The sequence below is a fragment of the Polypterus senegalus genome, chromosome 5 (assembly GCF_016835505.1).
Source record: "Polypterus senegalus isolate Bchr_013 chromosome 5, ASM1683550v1, whole genome shotgun sequence".
NCBI classification, from domain to species: Eukaryota; Metazoa; Chordata; class Cladistia; order Polypteriformes; family Polypteridae; genus Polypterus; species Polypterus senegalus.
The window spans coordinates 134,651,100-134,673,346 of record NC_053158.1 but is presented as its reverse complement, the minus strand read 5'-3'; the positions used below and the strand labels follow the sequence as shown (position 1 = coordinate 134,673,346).

At 37.6% G+C, this 22,247-nt stretch overlaps 1 long non-coding RNA gene across 2 annotated transcripts in view; it reads right to left on the bottom strand.

Annotated features, from left to right (window-relative positions):
* Positions 1 to 22,247, bottom strand: part of LOC120529515 — a 105,650-nt gene that overhangs the window by 61,743 nt on the left and 21,660 nt on the right. The window contains exon 3 of one of the 2 annotated variants that reach the window (XR_005633767.1): positions 16,826 to 17,506. The exons of the other annotated variant lie outside the window; for it this stretch is intronic. This is a non-coding gene — a long non-coding RNA (uncharacterized LOC120529515). Of the gene's footprint in view, positions 1 to 16,825; positions 17,507 to 22,247 lie in introns of those variants that run through there. 2 annotated transcript variants of the gene reach the window in all.

Here is a 22,247-nt window from a genome sequence, read left to right as displayed (position 1 = left end):
TTAATAATAGCATGTCTTCCCCATTACAAAATAAACAAGTATCTATTGAACATTATGAATCTTAGAACCCTAGGGCTGCTACTTGGTGATATAGTAGCTGCCTTATTATATTAAAGTGTAATTAATTAGGTTAGCCTAACTAGCAACTGGACTTTACTAAATTAAATGAAAGTAGTGATGGTGGCGGGGTGAAACAAAAAAAAAAAAAGAGACTGTGGTAGTGTTCTGATGTAGCAATGCAATGGCACTGATCCAGATGTGCACTGGAGAGTTTGTTCTTGTCTTGGCATTTGAATATTCATTGAAGAAAACAGCAATTCAGATCTAGGTGTAAGTGAAATATCATGAGGCACAGCACTGCAATTGCTCATATTGTGCTGACTTGAACAACCATATTTATCAAGTATTTAGAAGTTACTCACACTAATAGTCACATTTTGCTTTATAAACTAAAGATTTTTTTTTTACATTTGTAATAAGTCCTGTTTAAGGAATTCTTTATCCAAGGATGGTAGTCTCTGACTATCTGCAGAAACAGAACGGCATCAGGACCATTCAAGTACACTTTTCTCATCAATGCCTAACTGTCAAGCAGATAATATATTACCATGTTCAGTAGCATATTCACATACTGTTAACTTTAAATCAGTGGCATATGGCTTTGGCACCATTTAAGCATCTCTGACACTACCAGTCAGTGCATTCAGCACTACGATTTTCATCAGATCAAGAACTGCAAAAAAATGTAATGTTACAATCTGTACAAGTGATACTTAATGAATGGGAGGATAAATGCTAGTCAAGGTAAACTCCACAATTATAAACAGTTCATATGTCCGCAAGAACATATGTAACCCTCTTCACTCTACCCTCGTTGACTGGTTTGCCTGTACTTTGATTTAACTGCCCAGAACTATATACTTAAAATATGTTTCATACATAAAAAAGGAAGATATTTTTTTGAGAATATGCATACCTGATGACATAATTGAGATAAAAATTATAACCTTTTCATATAGAAAAATGTAACCAATTTGTATTGGAAAATTATGTTACACTGAGTGTTAAGTTTAAAGTCATTTTATAGTGATGGTGAAATATTTTAAGATGCCAAAATGTGACAATGTGACACAGAACATGTAAGAAGCAATTCAAAACAATGTTAAACTCTTGTTATCCACTTTTACTGTTTTTCAAATACCATCCATCCATCCTGCTATATCCTAACTACAGGGTCAAGGGGGTCTTCTGGAGCCAACACAGGGCGCAAGGCAGGAAACAAACCCCAGGCAGGGTGCCAGCCCACCGCAGTTTTCAAATACCATAAATACTGATAATCAGGACACAAACATACAACACAATTTATTTTTGTATAGCCCAAAATCACACAAGAAGTGCTGCAATGGGCTTTAACAGGACCTGCATCTTGACAGCCCCCCAGCCTTGACTCTCTAAGAAGACAAGGAAAAACTCCCAAAAAACCTTGTAGGGAAAAATGGAAGAAACCTTGGGAAAGGCAGTTCAAAGAGAGACCCCTTTCCAGGTAGGTTGGGCGTGCAGTGGGTGTCAAAAGAAGGGGGTCAATACAATACAATACACAGAACAGAACAAATCCTCAATACAGTATAAAAATAAAAATTGTACGTAGCAGAATTTAACAATAGATTGTATCACATAATATGATTTGGATTTGTTCATAGTCCTGGAGATCTCATCCATCGAGCTGCCTCCCCATTTGGCCATTCCACAGCTGAAACAGTACTGGCCAGCCAATCCATGAAAGGACCCTCTTCCCATGATTCCTGTGATCCTCCATCAGGGATGACTTTACCATAGGCAGGCAAACAACATGGCAGGTGGACCGAGGCACCAATGTGCCACATTTGAGTACCGAGAAGAGAAACAGAATAGGTGAGGGTTAGTATCAAATTATAACTATCATGTTACTATGTTTTAGTGCTAATGACTAACAACAGAGATGCAGTCTGTACAGTTAATCAGCAGCTCTAGTCAGGATATGCTAAATTGAAGTAGTGAGTCTTCAGCTGGGATTTAAAAGCTGAGACCAAAGGGGCATCTCTTATAGAAGCAGGAAGACCATTCCACAGTTTAGGGGCCCTGTAACTAAAAGCTCGACCTCCCACTGTTATTTTATTAATCCTTGGAATCCTAAGCAGACCGGCATCTTGAGATCTTAATCTGTGCTCAGGTTTGTAAGTCATGATAAGTTCAGACAAGTAAGCGGACCTTGGCCATTTAATGCTTTATATGTTAAAAGGAGGATTTTGAAATCTGCCCTAAACCAGGAGCCAGTGTAAGGATTTAAAAACTGAAGTGATGTATTCATATTTTCTTGTTCTTGTAATAATTCTTGCAGCAGCATTTTGGATTAACTGGAGGCTGTATAAAGAACAGTTTGAACAGCCAGTGAACACCGCATTGCAGTAGTCAATCCTACTAGAGATAAATGCATGAATTAATTTCTCAGAATCCTGTTTATTTAGAAAGCCTTAATTTCCTAACATTTTTAAGATGGAAGAAACATGATTTGGACAACTTTGTAATATGCGCTTTAAATGACATGCTAGAGTCAAAGATAACTCCTAGATTGCGGGCTGATTCAGTAAAATTAATTGGGATTCCAACTGAGTTAAATGATGACAAAATATTGCTGTGATCAGCGTCATTCCCTCCAACAATTAACATCTCTGTTTTATCTGTATTTAAAGACAAGTAGTTCTCATTCATCCATTCCTTTAATTTACTAAAGACAACATTGGAGAAACTTCATTTGATTTAAATGAAAGGTATAACTGGGTGTCATCTGCATACAGTGAAAATTAACATTATGTTTCCTAATGAGAGATCCCAGTGGAAGCATGTAAAGTGAAAACAGTAAAGGTCCCAGTACTGAGCCCTGAGGGACACCATATTGAACTTCTGTGTATAATGATGGAGTACTGTCAGCACATTTCTGTACATATTGGAATCGATTTGATAAATAAGAACTAAACCAAGCGAGCACGGGCTGTAAGCCCAACATCATTTTCTAGCCTGTGCAGTAAAATAGAATGGTCAATGGTGTCAAATGCTGCACTTAAGTCCAACAACATAATTACAGTGGAGTTTCCTTCATCAGAGGATATCAGAATGTCATTTACAACCCGTGTTAGTGCCGTTTCTGTACTATGACCAGTGCGGAAACCAGACTGGAATTTCTCAAATAAATTGTAATGCGTAAGGTGTGACTGAAGCTGACTGGCGACTACTTTTTCTAGTATTTTAGAGAGAAATGGTAAATTTGAAATAGGCCTATAATTATTTAGTATGTGTGGGTCTAGGTCTGACTTTTTAAGTAATGGTTTAATGACTGACACTTTTAGTGCATCAGGTACTGTGCCATGCAATAATGAACTATTGATAATGTTTAGAATAGGCTGCAAGAACATCCATTGCACTTTTTACTAGTTTTGTTGGCACTGGATCTAGGGAACAAGTAGTGGGCTTCATTTTAGAAATTAAAGTTAAGACTTCCTGCTCAGTTACAGGATTAAAATTACTAAAGTGCTGAATGCAATGTGAGACAGGGTCTGCTAAGCTAGTATTTGGTTTGTACTGTGATGCTGAGATCTGGGATCTTATATTTTTAATTTTCTCATTGAAGAAGTTCATAAAGTCTGTACTGCTAATATCTGTTGGTATTTTGCACTGTAGATCTGAATTCCATTTGTTAATTTAGCCACTGTTCTAAACAGTACCCAACGATTATTATTATTGTAGAATAATAATTCTGAGCAAGCTTTAAAGAGGGCTTTTTTATTTTTAATAACATTCTCTGTCCATGCAATTTGAAAGACATGTAGCTTTGTTGTTCTCCATCTGCGCTCCAGTTTTCAACACTCTAATTTAAGAGCTCGAGTGTTTTCATTAAACCAGGGAGAGTTTCTATGTGCTTTGATCATTTTTGTTTTAAGGGGAGCCACTGTGTTCAGAGCATCTCTCAAGGTCACATTATAATGTGATGTTAGCTGATCTAAATTGTTTTCCACGTTTACATTTGATGTTAACTGATCTAAATGGTTTTCCAAAATTACACTCGACTTACTCTAAGTATCTACAAATTTTGAAGCAGAATTACAATCTAGATGTCACACTGTCTTTGTTTTAATTTGTGAGTGTATTGGCAAGGGCAGGACTAAATCAAATGTAATTAAGTAGTGATCGGAAATAACTTCATTTAATGGAGTAATATTTAAATTTTGAATTTCAAATTTGTAAGTTATAATTAAATCGAATTTGTGGCTATGATTATGAGTTGGACCTTTGACAATCTGACAAACAAATAAAGTAAAACATTTGCAGAGAGATTTGGTCTCGTCCGATGCGAGAGATGGACGTCTGAAGTGGACCTCCGCTAGCAGCGGTGTTATTTTTTCATATTATTTGCTTATTATCCTGAGATATCCTGTATCTTTTCAACCCAAGGAGACTGCTACAGTATATATAAGCATATATAAACATGGCCAACAAGAAAGGGGGTCCGAAAGCTGCACCCAAGCTAAGATCAGCAAGCCGTAACTCAAGATACAGCCTTTCAGAGAGAGACCTGGATCAGATGGGCGAAAGTACAGACTCCTCGGGACCACGGTCCACTACATCGTTGCCGGCTGAGCGTGAAAAGGGGAGCGAATGTACGATCGTGAGTGCAGATTTCGATAGCTCGCCGATCGGAGAAGAACACCTGAAACTGGAAAAGGCCTTACAGTCCGCGATTTCAATTACTCCACGCGAGCCGGGAATAGCGGGGACACCGGATACAGTAGAGCCTGACGCTTCACCTACGGTACAAGAAAGCACAATTGAAATGTCTAAACTGCAGGTGATGTTCGCTGAACTCATACAAGATATAAAGAAAACTGAGAAGGCAAATGAGAAAGCAAGGGCAAAGGCACATGAGAGACTGAGACAGGAATTGAAACAGGAGTTGCTGGAATTGAAACAGGAGTTGCAACAAGCAAACGAAACGCAGCGGCTGATGCTGCAACAGGCAAATGAAAGGCTGCGACAAGAAATGCAACTGGAGATGCGACAGGTGCTGGATAAAATTGAAACACTTACTGATCAATTGGAGGATCTCAAGGAGACATTCACGACTAGGATTGAAATAGCCAAAAATGTAGCTGCCAGTGCCGAAGAAAAAGCAGAAAATGTCAGCTCCGAATGCAAAAAACTCAGACAGACTGGCTGCTTTGGAAGATGGAAGCAGAAGGTATAATGTCAGAATTGAAGGTCTGCCTGAGAATCGAGAAAGTCCAAACCCAGTGAAATTCGCAACTGAACTCTTCTCTAAAATAATCGAGGAGGACTTTAAAGCAGAATCTGAGATAGCAGCGGCTTACCGCGTACGCGGATCAAATACCGTTCGATCCAGATCTTTTATTATTCGCTTTGAAAGCTTATTTTTTAAGCTAAAGGTGATGGCACTCCTCAGAGACAAGCAAGATATTATATATGAGAATAACCGCATTCATAGCTTCCCTGACTTCTCTCCAGCAAAAGCTACTAAAAGCGCAGCCTTCTACAACATTAAACAGCAGTTATGGCAAGCCAACGTCAAATACAGCCTCTTGTATCCAGCCAAACTGAAAGTTGAACTGCAAGGTCAATTCTATTTCTTCGCTAGAAAGGAAGAAGCAGAAAAGGAATTAAGAAAGCTGATCCCGGGACTATTCTGATACATAATAGTGAGTCATGGTCGTTAATGATATAGCAAGGACCAATAATCTACTGTCTGATCTTTTTGTTTAAAATATGGGTTTTTATCATCATATATTCTCATTACTACTTAGTATTACTAGCGGGCTATCTGTCTATGTTTTATTGTGCTTAATTACTTTTTTTTTTCAGCTAATTATTTTATCTCTACCCTAAACGAGACTGTTCAACATCAAACCCTTGGTTTATGGTTATTGCTATTATTGCATTAAGACTTATTATGCTTATTTTGGACAAAATTCTAACACTATTCCCCGGGTTTATTGTCTGGGTGTATTATCTTAATGTACTAAGATTGCTAAAGACTATATATATTTTAAATGCCCAATTTTTCTTCTTTCTTTTTTTTTTTTTTTTTTTTACTCTTTTAGACTATATTGGTAATAGATATCTCTATCTTTTAATCCTAAAACACCGCTGCGTGGGGGCTTGTTTTGCTTTGGACATGCTCTGTCTCAAGGTATGTCAGAGGACTGGGACTGTGTGAAGTGGGTTCCAGCCTCACGTGGGGAGGCAAAAAGGAAGGGTGGGGGGAAAGAAAGAGAGCAGGCTTGATCTATACCTAATCTATCCTCTTAATCTTTATAATTATAACTACCAATGTAATAATAAGCTACATGGCAACAACTCTAGGGGAAATAGGAAATTAAGGCCGAAGCTGTCTCACTTCCAGTTAAGACTATAAAATGACATCAAAAACTTAGACTCAATGTCTCCATGATGGGACAGTTAATTTCGTGAGCTGGAATATTAAAGGCTTGAATCACGAATTAAAGGGAAAGCAAGTACTCTCTCACCTAACAGGTCTAAATGCTAAAATAGTATTTTTACAGGAGACCCACTTACTAGGCAAGGATCAGATCTGGCTGCAAAAAGACTGGACTGGCCAAATGTTCAATTCTAGTTTTACAAAGAAAACTAGAAGTGTGGGAATTCTCAAATATAGAATAGTCCCATTTGTAGCATCAAATGTAGTATTGAATCCTGATCTGATCTTGATTAATGTTTATGCACTGTCGATGATAAGGAATTTATATAAAATTTATTTGCATCCATTCCCAATCTGAACACTCATAAAGTTATAATGGCTGGAGACTTTAATTGTGTTCTAAATCCACTTTTAGATAGAACTTCTTCCACAGGGGGAACGGCATCTAACACCGCAAAGATAATTACAAAGTTTATAACTGACCACAACTTATCAGACCCCTGGAGGTTTTTAAACCCAAACTCAAGAACATATTCTTTCTACTCACCAGTACATCATTGCTACTCAAGAATTGATTACTTCTTTACAGATAATAACTTCTTTCCTATGATTAAATCTTGTGAATACGATGCTATTGTTATTTTTGACCATGCACCTATGATCTTGGAGCTAAAATTACTAAGCTCCATACACTCACCCCGCAGATGGCGTCTCAACCCGCTTCTATTAGCAGACGAGAATTATACGGAATTTATATCCAAAAAAATCCAATTCTTTCTAGAGACAAATACATCCTCCGAGATCTCTGTCGGAACACTCTGGGAAACTCTTAAGGCCTTCTTAAGAGGACAGATTATCTCATATCTTTCCCACAGAAATAAATTTGAAGCCAAGAAAGTAGCAGAGATAAAAAGCGAAATTACTAGAATAGATGAAGAACACGCCAGACTACCAAGCGAGACTCTACATAGGAAAAGGCAGGCTCTACATTCAGAACTAAACCTCTTGACAACTAAAGAAACTGAACAACTAATTTATAAATCCAGACATCATTATTATGAACATGGAGAGAAAGCTAATAAGCTTTTAGCTCAACAAATTCACAAGCAAGAAGTGTGCAACGCAATCTCAGTAATCACCAACGCGAAAGTAAAAATCGTCGACCATAAAAATATAATGCACACTTTCAGAGACTACTATAAATCCTTATATACTACTGAGTTTAAAGAAGACAATACACAATCTAATGCATTTCTGGATACATTTCAAATACCAAAAATATATACTTTTAATGCGGAGGAACTTGAGAAACCTCTAGCATTATCAGAATTACTAGATGCTATAAAGTCACTCCAAGGCGGGAAAGCAGCAGGCCCTGATGGCTACCCTGCAGAATTTTACAAGAAATTCTCCACTCAGCTAGCTCCCCTCCTATTAGCAACATTTACAGAAGCCAGAGATAACCAATCTCTTCCTCAAACCTTTCGCCAAGCACTAATCACCGTTTTTCCAAAACAAAATAAGGACTTATTACAATGTGCATCATACAGACCAATTTCACTTCTGAATAACGACGTTAAAATACTCTCTAAAATCATAGCTAGAAGGATGGAGAAAGTTCAGTAATATCACAAGACCAAACTGGATTTATTAGGGGCCGACACTTCTCTTCAAATCTTCGACGCCTGTTTAATATAATATACTCACTGACTAAATCAAACACCCCAGAAATATTATTATCATTGGATGCAGAAAAAGCATTCAACATGATTGAAAGGAAATATCTTTTTACTACACTGGAGAAGTATGGGTTTGGCCCGAATATTTGAGCATGGATCAAATTACTGTATACTAACCCAGAAGCTTCAGTTTGCATCAACAACATTTGCTCAGACTACTTTAAACTAGAACGTGGTACTAGACAAGGATGCCCCTTGTCACCGTTGTGGTTTGTAATTGCCGTTGAAACACTGGCAATACATTGTCGAAATACTGATGAGATAAAGGGGATTAGCAGAGAAGGACTGGAACAGAAAATTTTATTATATGCAGATGATATGGCACTGTATATATTGGACCCAGAAAATTCTGTGCCTGTAGTCCTAACAGCACTCACAGAATTACAAAAGATCTCTGGTCTCAGAATTAGTCTGAATAAAAGTGTACTCTTTCCAGTGAATTCTCAAGCATATAATATTAGACTAGATACTCTACCTTTTAGATAGATAGATACTTTATTAATCCCAAGGGGAAATTCACATAATCAGGCAGCAGTATACTGATACAAAGAAACAATATTAAATTAAATAGTAATAAAAATGAAAAAATAAAAAAGCAGACAATAACTTTGAATAATGGTGTTTTATCATTGCATAACAGTTTAAATACCATGGGGTAAACATCACAAGTAAACATAAAGCTCTTTATCAGCAAAATTTCCCCATCTACATGGAAAAAATCAAGAAAGACTTGCACAGATGGTCAACCCTTCATCTCACACTAGCTGGAAGAATTAACACTGCTAAGATGAATATTCTTCCTAAGCTCCTTTTTTTATTTCAAAACATTACAATATATATTAATAAATCATTATTTAAGCATTTAGATTCAGCAATAACCTCACTTGTTTTGAATTCAAAACATCCACGCATCCAAAGAGCGACCCTACAAAGACAAAAGGCAGAAGGCAGCATGGCTCTACCTAACTTCCAGTTTTATTACTGGGCAGCAAATATACAGGCGATAAGAACCTGGACACAAATAGAAGAACATACACAGGCTTGGTCCGCAATAGAAGTAAAATCCTGCAGTACTTCTTTGTATTCCTTGCTCTGCGCTCCAATAAACACACGTTATTGGCAATACACTAATAACCCAATTGTGCTCCACTCACTTAGAATATGGAACCAATGTAGAAAGCATTTTAAGACGGAGAAGCTTCTATCTGTGGCACCTCTGCAAGAGAACCACCTCTTTCAACCTTCGCAAACATATGCAGTTTTTAATATCTGGAAAAAATTTGGAATTAACTTGCTTAGAGATCTTTATATAGACAATGTCTTTGCATCCTATGAACAATTACATTCCAAATACACATTTCTTTCACTATCTTCAAATCAGGAACTTTGTTAAACAGAACCTCCCAGATTTTCCTCATCTTGCACCCACATCCATGCTGGAAAACATATTGCCAAGAGGTCACTGGGAAAAAGATCTCTCAATTAATATATCAGAAAAGGAGTGGAAAGTAGCAATGCAGAGAATTCACTCAAGCTCCATATGTGCAAAGCATACAATTATACAACTCAAAATTACATATCGAGCACATCTGTCTCGACTAAAACTCTCTAAAATGTTTCCAGAGCATGATCAACCCTGCGAACGCTGCAAGCTAGTTCCAGCCTCACTGGGTCACATGTTTTGGGCCTGCACCAAATTAACATCATTCTGGACAAAAATCTTTAATTACCTTTCAGACAGCCTTGGACTCACAATCCCTCCTAACCCATTAACAGCTGTGTTTGGTGTTCTTCCAGATGGGCTTAAAGTGGAGAAGGACAAACAAACTGTAATTGCATTCACTACACTGTTGGCACGCAGACTTATTCTGATAAACTGGAAGAACCCAAACTCTCCTCTTTTAAGTCAGTGGGAAACTGATGTGTTATACTATTTGAAATTGAAAAAAATCAAATAGTTAGAGGATCCGTACAGACTTTTTTCAAAACATGGCAGGATCTAATCAGTAATATTTTAAAATAATCTCATAAAACACAGAGAATTTAGGTATGTTTACAGTGTCTTAAATTTCATGCTGTTTGGCTTGCTCTCTCTCTTAGGGGTGGGGATCGATTTGTTCTGAACTCAAATTTTTTTTTTATGTAAAACTTGATTGATTTGTATGGAATGCAATAAAATTAATAAAAAAAAAATTGCTGAAAGTGTCAGTTTCCACATGAATGTGTACATTAAAATCCCCAATCAGTACTACGTGATCATAATTTATAGCCATATCAGATAGAAGGTAGCTAAATTCAGGCATGAATAATAAATATGGCCCTGTTGGTCTGTAGACTGGCACTATAATATTGTGTTGGAATCTGTTTTAATATTTAAAATGAATGCCTCAAAGGAAGTAAAGTTGCCTAGATTTTTAGACGTGATTTGCATTTTGTTACAAAGAATTATTCCAAGGCCTCCTCCTAGACCAGAATCTCTAGACTTATGAAGGAACGAGTATCCATCTGGTGACGCCTCAGCTAGGGGAACAGTGTCATATTTACTAAGCCAGGTTTCAGTGAGAAGACACAGATCAGATTTTGTACTTAATATAATATCATTTACCCAAACAGCTTTACTGCCATAAGAGTGAATGTTCAATAAGCAGCTTTTAAAACTGCATGTTTCTTCCTGAACTGGTGATGTATTTTTTGTTTTAATTTGAAGTAAATTTCTATTACAAATGTCCCTGGTGGAGGGTCTGGTTTTATCCCTTGGTCTAATTACACACCTTATTTTTTGGTTATCAATTAATTTAAGGTTTGTATCAAGACTAAATTTACTGGATGCCCCACAAAAGGGATTTGGGGTAACAGCTTCAGGATAGTAACAGGTGGGATAAACAACAGCATGTGATTTAAGATCACATGACTGCAGCCTGGATGGTGCTCTGATCAGTCAACCAGGCAGTTTTGCTTCCATATTTTGGGAAAATACATAAGATCCCCTCCAGTTAGGATGAATCCAGGCCTTTCCCAAAAATCATCCCAATTGTTCACAAACGCTATGCTTTTATTTGCACACTGGGGCCCTCATGTATAAGGCCGTGTGTAGAACTCACACTATAACATGGCGTAAGCACAAAAGCGGGAATGTGTGTATGCACAGAAATATCCAGATGCAGGAATCTGTGCGTACGCAAACTTCCACGTTCTTCCACTACATAAATCCTGATAAGCATGTAAAGTAACGCACGTGCACGCGCTTGCTGTCCCTCCCCAACAACTCCTCCCAGAATTACGCCTCTTTGAATATGCAAATCAATATAAATAGCTCTTAAGCTCAGCGTTCTGTGAAAAGATAAGGGCAAAACCACAAGGAAAAATAGAACAATTTCAGCTAATACCAAGTGGAGGTAAGGAAAAACATACTATTTGTTAGTTTAAACAGTGGTATAAACAAGAAAAGGAAGCTGATCGAGTGATATAGCGTGTCAGAGAAAGTCGAAAGCTCAAGTTCACAAAGTCGCACAGTGCCCAAAATAAAAAAGAAGTCACATATCAAAGTCGCTGTTAAAAGGCGAGTTATAACCCACCATCTGAGTGTCATATGAAAGCTTATTAGAGTACAAAGAAAAAAAAAAAGGCACACAGTGGGAAAAGCAAGAAATGTCAACTTTAATCTTGAAATTTCATCATAAACTTAATCTTAAAATTGTTTAATTTACTAGTTTCTCAAATCCCATCGTTACTAAAGTAGTAAATTAAATGCTTCGTTTTGTATTTGATCTTCTATGTGCTCTGTGTGTGTGAATCACTACATGCTTATTAAACCGGCTTTCTCTACCTCCGACAGGACACAGAATCTATTATATTCGTGATATTACAGCTCTCTGAATGACTAAAATACTGAGATGTATGTGTGATATTATTTTCACGCTGATAGGAGTTAAACAATGTTATTAAACATGGGAACAGGGTGGCGCAGTGATTGTGCGCGACCTCGATGAAATAATTTATTGCTGCAGTACTGTCTCTTTCAAGCATACTAACCTACAATTTCTGTCCTTTCTTTCTCCAAATACCCAATCGCCACACAATCAGCTCTGTAATAGACGTTAAGCCATCTGTAAGCTTATAACGCCGATTCTTCAAAACTTTTAAGGAACATTGAAATATGTTCGTAGTGCATGTTTAATTATTCTATCCTTCACACCAGTCCCAGTGAAGCATACAGTACGAGGCAGGAACAATCTGTGAACGGAGCAACAGATCCTTCCTAGCATAGCAACACCGTGTCCTTTAATTATTAACAATATAGATCATTTAAATAAAGTTAAAAGTTTTATCTGCATAATACAACCCCAAATCAGAAAAAGTTGGAACAGTGTGGAAAATTTGAATAAAAAAATAAAGCAGCGATTTACAAATTTCCTTTAACTTTTATTTCATTGCAGAAAGTATGAACACAAGATAATTCATGTTTTTTTAGGTCAACATCATTTGATTTGTAAATAAACATCCATTCTTGCCATTCAGGCTTGCAACACATTCCAGAAAACGTTGGGATGTGGGCAATTCTGGGGTAGTAATGAGGTATAATAACTAAATAATGATGTGATTTGAAACTGGTGATGTTAACAGGTGATTGCAATCATGATTCGATACAAAAGTAGCATCGAGGAAATTTTTACTCCTTTAGGAGCAAAGATGGGCAGAGGATTGCCAGTTTGCCACCAAGTGCGCGCAAAAATCTTTGAAATAATGAAGAAAAACATTTCTCAAAGACAGATAGGAAGAGATTTGGGCATTTCTCCCTCTACAGTGCATAACATAGTGAAAAGAATCAGGGAATCTGAAGAAATTACCATGCGCAAAGGCCAAGGGCGCAAGCCTAAACTGAATGGCCGTGATCTCCGAGCCCTCAGACGGCACTGCATTAAAAACCGTCATTCATCAATAAATGATATAACTGCGTGGGCTCAGGACTACTTCAGGAAGTCACTCTCAAGCACTACAGTACGTAGTTACATTAGGAAATGCCAGCTAGAACTGTACTGTGCCAAAAGGAAGCCCTACCTAAATAGTGTCCAGAAGCGCCGTCGACTTCTCTGGGCTCGGAGGCATCTGGGATGGTCCATTGTGCAGTGGAAACGTGTATTGTGGTCAAACAAATCATTTTTTCACATCTTTTTTGGAAGAAATGGATGCCGTGTGTGTGGACCAAAGAGGAAAAGGACAATCCAGACTGTTACCAGATACGAGTCCAAAAGCCAGGGTCTGTCATGGTATGGGGTTGTGTCAATGCCTTCGGCAAAGGTAACTTGCACTTCTGCGATGGCACCATCAGGAAAAAATGCTGCCTTCAGGGACGCCCATGCTTATTTCAGCAAGACAATGCCAAACCACATACTGCGCGCATAACAAAGGTATGGCTGCGTAAGAAGAGGGTGCGGATGCTTGACTGGCCTGCCTGCAGCCCTGATTTGTCTCCTATAGAGAATGTTTGGCGCATTTTGAAACGAAAAATGCGTCAACGAAGACCCGTACTGTTAGCACCTAAAACGTTGTTTGCAGGAAAAATGGGACAAACTAACACCTGCAACACTTAGTCACTTGATTTCTTCAATGCCTAAACGTCTTTTAAGTGTTGTTAAAAGACGGGGGAACTGTACAAAGTGGTAAATGCTGTACTGTCCCAATTTTTTTTTAAATGTGTTGCAAGCCTGAATGGCAAGAATGGATGTTTATTTACAAATCAAATGATGTTGACAAAAAAAAAAAGAATTATTTTGTGTTCATATTGTCTGCAATTAAATAAAATTTGAGGAGAATTTATAACTTGCTTTTTTCTTTTTTTATTCACATTTTCCACACTGTCCCAACTTTTTCTGATTTGGGGTTGTATAATAAACATATTTTGCTGTATTTCATCTTAAAAATGATATTGTCATCTTATGTAAATACACGCTTTATAAAGTGGCTCATGTTGTGCAATATTATAACTATATCACAAGTTTACAGTGAGGTAATTGTACTTATAAGTACAAACAATTTTACAAGGAGCACTTGATGGACTGATTGACTGTGTTTAAAGTTCTTAGGATGAAACTGTCTCTGAACCGCGAGGTCCGTACAGGAAAGTTTTTGAAGCGTTTGCCGTGTGAGAATCAGTTCAAATAGGAAGCATTGGTGAGGCAGCGTGTGCTTGATGCTGTATACCAATAATTCTCTTTCCAATCAGCTGCTCCGAGTGGTGCAGTGAGAGTAATATGGAAAAAGATGATCCACTGTGGCAACACCTAACGGGAGCAGCTGAAAGAAAAAGAAGGTGCAGTGAGAGTAACAACGCTAAAGCAGCTATGGTATTTAGAATAGTTTGACCATTCTGTGGACCATTATATGGTTACAGGTTAACACTAGAATTACCAGAGCCTACGAAAAAACTCGTAAATCAGTCCCAACTTAAATCGCTTCTTAAAACCGTTCTCACCATTCCGCCAGCGTCTTTTGTTAATCTAAATGTGCTGATAAAAGAAAAGCTGCAAGTAGCCGGCTATTCCATCCCTCCACCAACTTAGAATGTACACAAACTTCTCCCAGCTCATGCCTTGATTGATTTTCTGGGAGTGAAGTGGAGTTTTAGAGTGGAAATAATAGATCGTTGTTTGGAACACACGCATTTCATGTCTGTTCCGTTTCTACAGTAATCTGTGTAAACACATTGTTAAAACAGAAACATTTTTTATATTCTAGTAGTAGATGACAAAATGTAGGCATAAACTGTGGGGGTGTGTTTGGGCTCGAGAACGCGGCCGAGATAATAAAACTGACTAAAAAAAAAACCAAAGCTAACCTTTACAAGTATCATAAATTACACCAACTGTTACAGACTGAAATCAAATGTATGTTTTTATTTTATAATAGTAAGACTAAGAGCAGTTTACTTCTCTAAACAGAGGGGTGCAGGATTGAACTCACTACCTTCTGATTCCCAGTTGGCAGCTGATTCTATTGCTCCACGGAGGCAGTCATAATAAACAGGTGTCAATGTTGCATGTTAAGGCGGCTTTTTGTTTCTGCAGTTATATTTTTGAATAAAAGCACAATTGTGTTAGATTTGTACCTTCTGTGAAAATATTTCTTTGATATTTGGACTTCAGGCTTCATACAGTATATAGTTTATGCCTACATTTTGTCATCTACTACTAGAATATAAAAAACGTTTCTGTTTTAACAATGTGTTTACAAAGATTACTGTAGAAACGGAACAGACATGAAATGCGTGTGTTCCAAACAACGATCTATTATTTCCACTCTAAAACTCCACTTCACTCCCAGAAAATCAATCAAGGCATGAACTGGGAGAAGTTTGTGCACGTTCTAAGTCGGTGGAGGGATAGAATAGCCGGCTACTTGCAGCTTTTCTTTTATCAGCACTTTTAGATTAAGAAAAGATGCTGGCGGAGAGGTGAGAACGGTTTTAAGAAGCGATTTAAGGTGGGACGGATTTACGAGTTTTTTCGTAGGCTCTGGTAATTCTAGTGTTAATTACAATCAGATGCATTAAACTTATAAACAATATGCGGTTAATTTCAGTGTATTTATAAAGCCGCGTCAGGGATGTGGATCTGAAAAAGAAAGATAAACCACACAGGAACAGTAGCACTGCTTTGACGCTGGGTGCCGCCAGTCTGCAAAACCAAGTGGAGAACTTGCTTACGACAGGGTATGAGCTACCGTGGAAATGTGCGTGGCTTTACGCCAAGTTTAAGTTTTATACATCGCGATTTGAACGTGCAAACGTTCATACGCAACATCTCTGTGCATACACACCGTTTATACATGAGGCCCCAGGTTTCTAGCCAGCAGTGAAGGGAATGCAATCTGCTATAAATCACATCCCCTCTATATAGTCTTGGTAAGGGACCAGATACAACTAAATTACAACATTTTCTTTTAGTTTTGGTGCATAGAGAGATGAAGTTCCTCTTTAATACCTCAGATTGCTGTAAATCAATATTATTAGTGCCGACATGCAGCTATAAGGTAGATACTTCATTGTTGGCGACATGGTCCAATGCGGCCTCTATGCCAGAAATATTGGCCCCTGTGAGGCATTTAACATTAACTGCTGGTTTAACATAGTTTGTAATTCTAACATTCCGCACTATGGAATCGCCAATTATGAGCACTTTCTTATTCTCAGTTTTCACAGGCGCACTGTGGAGTGCTGAGAATCTGTTCTGGGTCAGAATTGGTGACCTGGGTGCCAGGGGACAAAATTTTGGCTTCTTATACCCCGGTCTTACTGTTACCTACTCGCCCTGTGGCTGAATTGGTGCTGCTGACTTCGGCTGAGCATTGACTACAGTGGGACCTGGAGAGACTGAAGCTGAATCAGAAGTAGCCGAATTGTTTAAACAAACTGAGTCGATCCAATTTTCAGTTTGCCTAATTGCTATCAGGTTCCTAACGCAGTCCTACAATTCGGGTATTTTCCCGACCAACTCTAAATTAACTAAACACATTTGGCAGGTGAACCTGAACTGTACCTGCTGCAGGACACACAACATATAAACGTGCCCTCAATAGGTGGAGAGCAGATAGAACTTACGTTTAGTGTTGATATCATCTTCTCTGTTTTTGTAATAACTTCGGTGGCGCTTTCCGCGTTCAGCTGAATCACTAAGAGACTGTCGGCTTTAAGTTTCCACCACCCACTGAGCGATCAACTTTGATTTCTCACTGAGAGATATTTCTCCTGGTCAGCTGCTGGCTTTACTTCAGTTCAACTTACTCGGATGTTTGCGAAGGGCTACGTGCCTGTGGAACACACCGCCGCTCTGTGCTTCTGCTCGCTGCTCCGCTCTGTGCTTCCACTCGCTGCTCCGCTCAGACTTGCCTTATTTAAAATGCAAATCTATATTTTACAGTATGGAGGTGAAACCAGACATTGTTCTTTAAGAATATACTGTTTAAGTGCTTGAAAGGCAGGAAAGGCGTCCTGGATGGGGCAGGGCATCATTTATTGCCCAGACAGCAGGCCAGAGTGGAAGGACTATATAGCACACTGGCTGGAGGAGGAAACAGCTACTTTCCCAGCCAGAATCATATGAATTATGGACTAGTGGTTACCAGAGGCGTCCCAGATTGTTAGGGGTGGACCTCCTGGTTTCCATACTACCCTCTTGGAAGTACTTCCGGAAATGCTGTGGCACCGAATGCATTCCAGAGTCAGACTTAAAAAGGAGTCCACCATCTCACATTGGGGAAAGAGAGTCAGGAGGCAGCAGGTGACACTCTGGAAGGAAGGAAGAAAGAAGAAACTGACAGAATTATTGTATTGGTGACTGATCTTGTAAAGGTGATTGTTAGAAAGTTGTATTAAAAAAAAAAAAAAATCTCATACTTAAACCCAGAAGCATGTTGAGCATTACTGTGTCTGCAATTTGGGGCTCAGTTGCACCCCTTGGTGACTACAACTGGAATACATCTGATATAAGAATTCTATAATCTATAAAAACAGGATATTTAGCACCAGATGTTTTTCACAAATAATCTGAATAACCCATGAATCAATCAGATTTATTATTTACTTTGTAATAAAATAAATTCAGAAATATGCCTTAAGAAAAAGGGAATACAAAACAGTATGAGAATACATTAGAGCATTTCCCATAAAATTCTGCAAAACTACAAAAACTGAATAAAAACTACATTATTGAAGGCAGTGTTGCCCTAGAGGTGTTTTCCAGAAAGGTATTATACATCGATATTGTAAAGTGTGGACATATATAGATGTCTAAACTATTTTTCTTTAACTGGTTCTGCACGACACTGTGGTTTTGGAGAGGGTAATTAAAGCATTCATGAATAAAAAACATTAAAAATTGTTTAAATTCCAGCTATACATAAAAGTGCAGATGTTCTGTTTGGTGACGATTTTGTAATATGGCATCTTTCTCTTCATAAACACAAATACCAAGGCATCTACCATATTATCTTTCACATACCACATTATTACACCGCAGGCACAAAAAAAAAAATTACTCTGATAATCGTGCATTACAGAGACTTTAGAAGATTGTGGGAAGGCTCTTCAGAACGTTGACAAATTTGTTGAGTTTGACATTCATGCATTCTCTTTAATGGAGGGAGTATAGAAATTCCAAGTTAAGTTCTACCCCTATCAAATCCAGCCTTAGGTCATGGATTAGCATGACTTTTGAGATGGTTTCAGATTATAGAGGACTAAAAAAAAAAAGAGGAAATGTGCAGTGCATAAAAAATATGGCTGTTGTAAATTGTCTTTTAATGAAAGAGATGAAATATGCAGGTCAACATATATGCACACACACAGAATATGGTATAGCCCTTCACCCCCTGCAGGTTAACAAGAAATAGAACTTTCTTAAATATATATGTGAAACGGTGTTAATTAAGCCAGTTAGGAAATAGTCTTACTGCTAGCATGGACTGTTTGATACGTTGGATATAGGAAATTGCATAAAGTTCTTTTCTTTTAATATCGTTTTTTTCTCCATTTTTTTGTCAACGTTTTTCTTTGAACTTTACTAAAACTTTTAAAACTTGGACACAATCTGTGGAATTACTTGAACACACATCACACTATTTCCAGAACCATCCTAAGAAGCAAACTAAAAGTTCCAGAACTTTGGTAATTTTGAACAAACACATCTATATACAGTATTTTGTTAGAAAACTGCCATCTGAGGACATTGAACTGGAAACTATCATCTGAGGGCTAGTACTCCTGAATGTAACAAAAAAAAAAAAAAACTGAGCTAATGAGGTACTGTTCTCCTCTCTATTTTAATATATGCATGATTGGATCTGAAAGCTAAAGACATCATACCCTAATTTAAAGAGACTATAAAAGATAAAGGCATTGCAGACAATTGTATCTTATGATGACTTAAGCAAGAAGCTTGCCACATTCCTGTCTTTATCCAGCAAAGGCAAGTCAAGTCGACTATGATGTAGCTGCTGTTGAGAAGCAGTTGCCTGGAAATGCTGTCAGTTACTTGCACAGCTTTAAAGATATCCAAACAGAGCCTAAGTGAAGCCACATGGAGCGATAACAGTGCAGACTCGAACAAAAATCATTTAAATATACTTAACAATCACAAATGAAAAGCACAATCAGCTTTGTGGTGTTGTGGTTAAAATTGAAAGTATTAAAAGCAATCTCACATAATTTCCCCTTAATTTTGGAGCTGTTAGATACGAACTTTCATGATAAACAAGCTGAACATGAAGCGCTGAATAGAAGGATATTACTCTTATTGGGTAGAGATGGGGGGAGCTTTTGATGAATTTGGTGTGAGAACAATGGTATAGTTTTATAAATCTGACAGAATTTGGAGTTCACTTAATGTACAGTTAGCTAATCAATTCTGTGAGATTACTGCAGGATCAAGGTTGTATAGAAACTGATGTCCCTTAACAATAGAATTACCAAAGCCTATGAAAAAACTTGTAAACCCAGCCCACCTGAAATCCATTCGCACCTCTACGTCAGCGTCTTTTGTGTTGTAAATGTGTCGATAAGCACAAACAGCAAGCACCCTGCTATACCATCCCCGCCACCACCGCAGAAATGGCAAAAAGCTTTCCCAGCTCAAACCTTGTTTATCTGGGAATGAAGTACCGGGAGCTGTATAGGTAAATATATCATTATTTGGAACATATGTATTTCATGTGTGTTCCGTGTCTACAAAGATCTATGTAAGGGCAGCATGACAGAAATGTTTAATACATACCTTAAAGACAAACTTTTTTTCATGTTTTATTTCTGTTATATCTGTACCTTTTGTAAAAGTGCTTATTTCATATTTGGACTTCAGTCTTCACATATTATATACTTCAAATGTCAAATTTTGTCATTAGTACTAAAACAAAAAAAGTTTGTCTTTTGGGTATGTGTTCAACATTTGTCATTTCAGATAAAGTTTCAAAACAAGCCCGGTACAAGGCGTGATATTCTGTTAGCTCAGATTTGCCTGCAAATCAATTATTAGCTACCCAATCAGCTTCCTGCAATGTTGAAGTTGATTTTTGACCATTTCAATTAAGAGGTCGAAGTCTAGTCAAGAGTTATAGAGTCATTTTCACCTGTCTAACACTTGCACACAGCTTGGACACCGACTCTTGAATTAAAACCATACATCGATTCAGTTGCAGAAAAGGACATGCTCAAATCATGTGCTCAGATAATGGAACAGATTTTATTGGTTCAGAAAGAGCTATGTGAAGCAATTAAAAATCTCGACAAAAGAAAATTTGCAATGTGATGACAAAGAAAAATCTAATGGATTTTCAATCCACCAGCAGCCTCGCATCAAGGCAGAGTGTGGGAAAGACAAATCAGAAACAAAGATTCTAAACTCAATACTCTATTAACAAACACTTGAACGTCTTCAAACAGTAATGTGTGAAGTAGACTCAATAATCAAAATGAATTGAAGACACTCACACCTAGTCATTTACTGTTACTGAAGGCACAGCCCAACATACCTCCTGGATTCTTCTAAAAATTACCAGTATACTGTAACACAGTGGAGGCAAGTTCAATACATAGCTGATTTGTTTTGGAAAACCTGGTCTAAAGAGTATTTGCCAATACTTCAAGAAAAAAAAATGGCCTACACCAAGAAGACATTTTGAACCAGGGGACGTTATTTTAATACTAGATGATGTTGCACCCTGCAACTCTTGGATATTGGGTCGAATCATCAAGATTATGCCAAATGCCAAAGTTTCAGTCAGAAGAGTTTGTGTGCAGACCAAAACTAGCATACTGGACAGACCAGTGAATAAAGTATGCCTGCTTCAGGAAACCGCTAATGTTTGAAATATGAAATTCTTAGATGTTTGTGTACAGTTTAAATTACTAGTTATTTGAAAATCATATTTAGAGTATAAGAATAGTTTGTGGCTCTTGTTGAAGTAAAAGATAGTAATCATCTCGGCTCCTGCATTAAAAAAAAAAATCAGGGGCCGGAAACAAAAGAGCCACTCTTAGAAAGTTAATGTAGAAATTTAATGTTTAATGTTAGTCATACTAGTGTTTGCTTAATTGATAGAATGTAATTTTCTCATATTATACGTATATAGAATATGTTACAGCTCTTTACCACCTGTAAAGTTAACACAAAATAGAACTTTCTTAACTATATCTGTAAAACTGTATATTAATTAAGCCGGAAAATAGTCTTACCACTAGCATGGACTGTTAGATATGTTGCACATAGGAGAAGGCGTACAGTTTTCTGTCTGTGCTTAATGTGCAACTGTATGACCAAACCTGGAGGAAAAAAACATATTTAAAAAAAGTTCTTGTGTAAGAAAAATCTGTGTAAGGCTTATCTTTTTTAATTTCTCTATTTTGTGTGTAAACTGCTTGCTTTGAATTTTGCTAAAACTTTTAAAATGAGGATACTTGGTCTGTGGAATTATTTAAACATGCATCACACTGTGGCCAGAACCATCCTATGAGGCAAAGGAAAACCTGCAGAACTTTGGTAAATTGGGATAAACACAACTACATGGAGTATATTAATAATTGGGGACATTGCAGAGTATAGGAGTCCCACAGAGAACTATTTCTTGGTGCAAAGAAAATTGTCTGCATCTTAAACATCAGCAAAACCAAGGAATTGGTTATTGACTTTCACTGTGGAGCCTCTATACCTATAAATACTTGGGGATCCACATCAATGACATTTTGAACTTGTCTTGTAACACAAGAACAATACAAGAAAGTGCAAAACAAGCTCTCTTTCTTAGTAGAGTGTGTTCCTGTATTGTAAGTAGTTACATCCTTTACATTTTTCAAAATCACTGTGATGGCCAGTGTAATTTTCTATGCTGTAGTGTGCTGAGCTGGCAAAATCTCTTCAAGAGAGGCCCACTGAATCAAAGTAAAAGGGAAGGCTCCATTATGGGATGCACTCTGGACCACAAGAAGGTAGAAGTAAAGAAGAGAATTAAAACAAAACTGAGTGTCTTTATGAACAAGC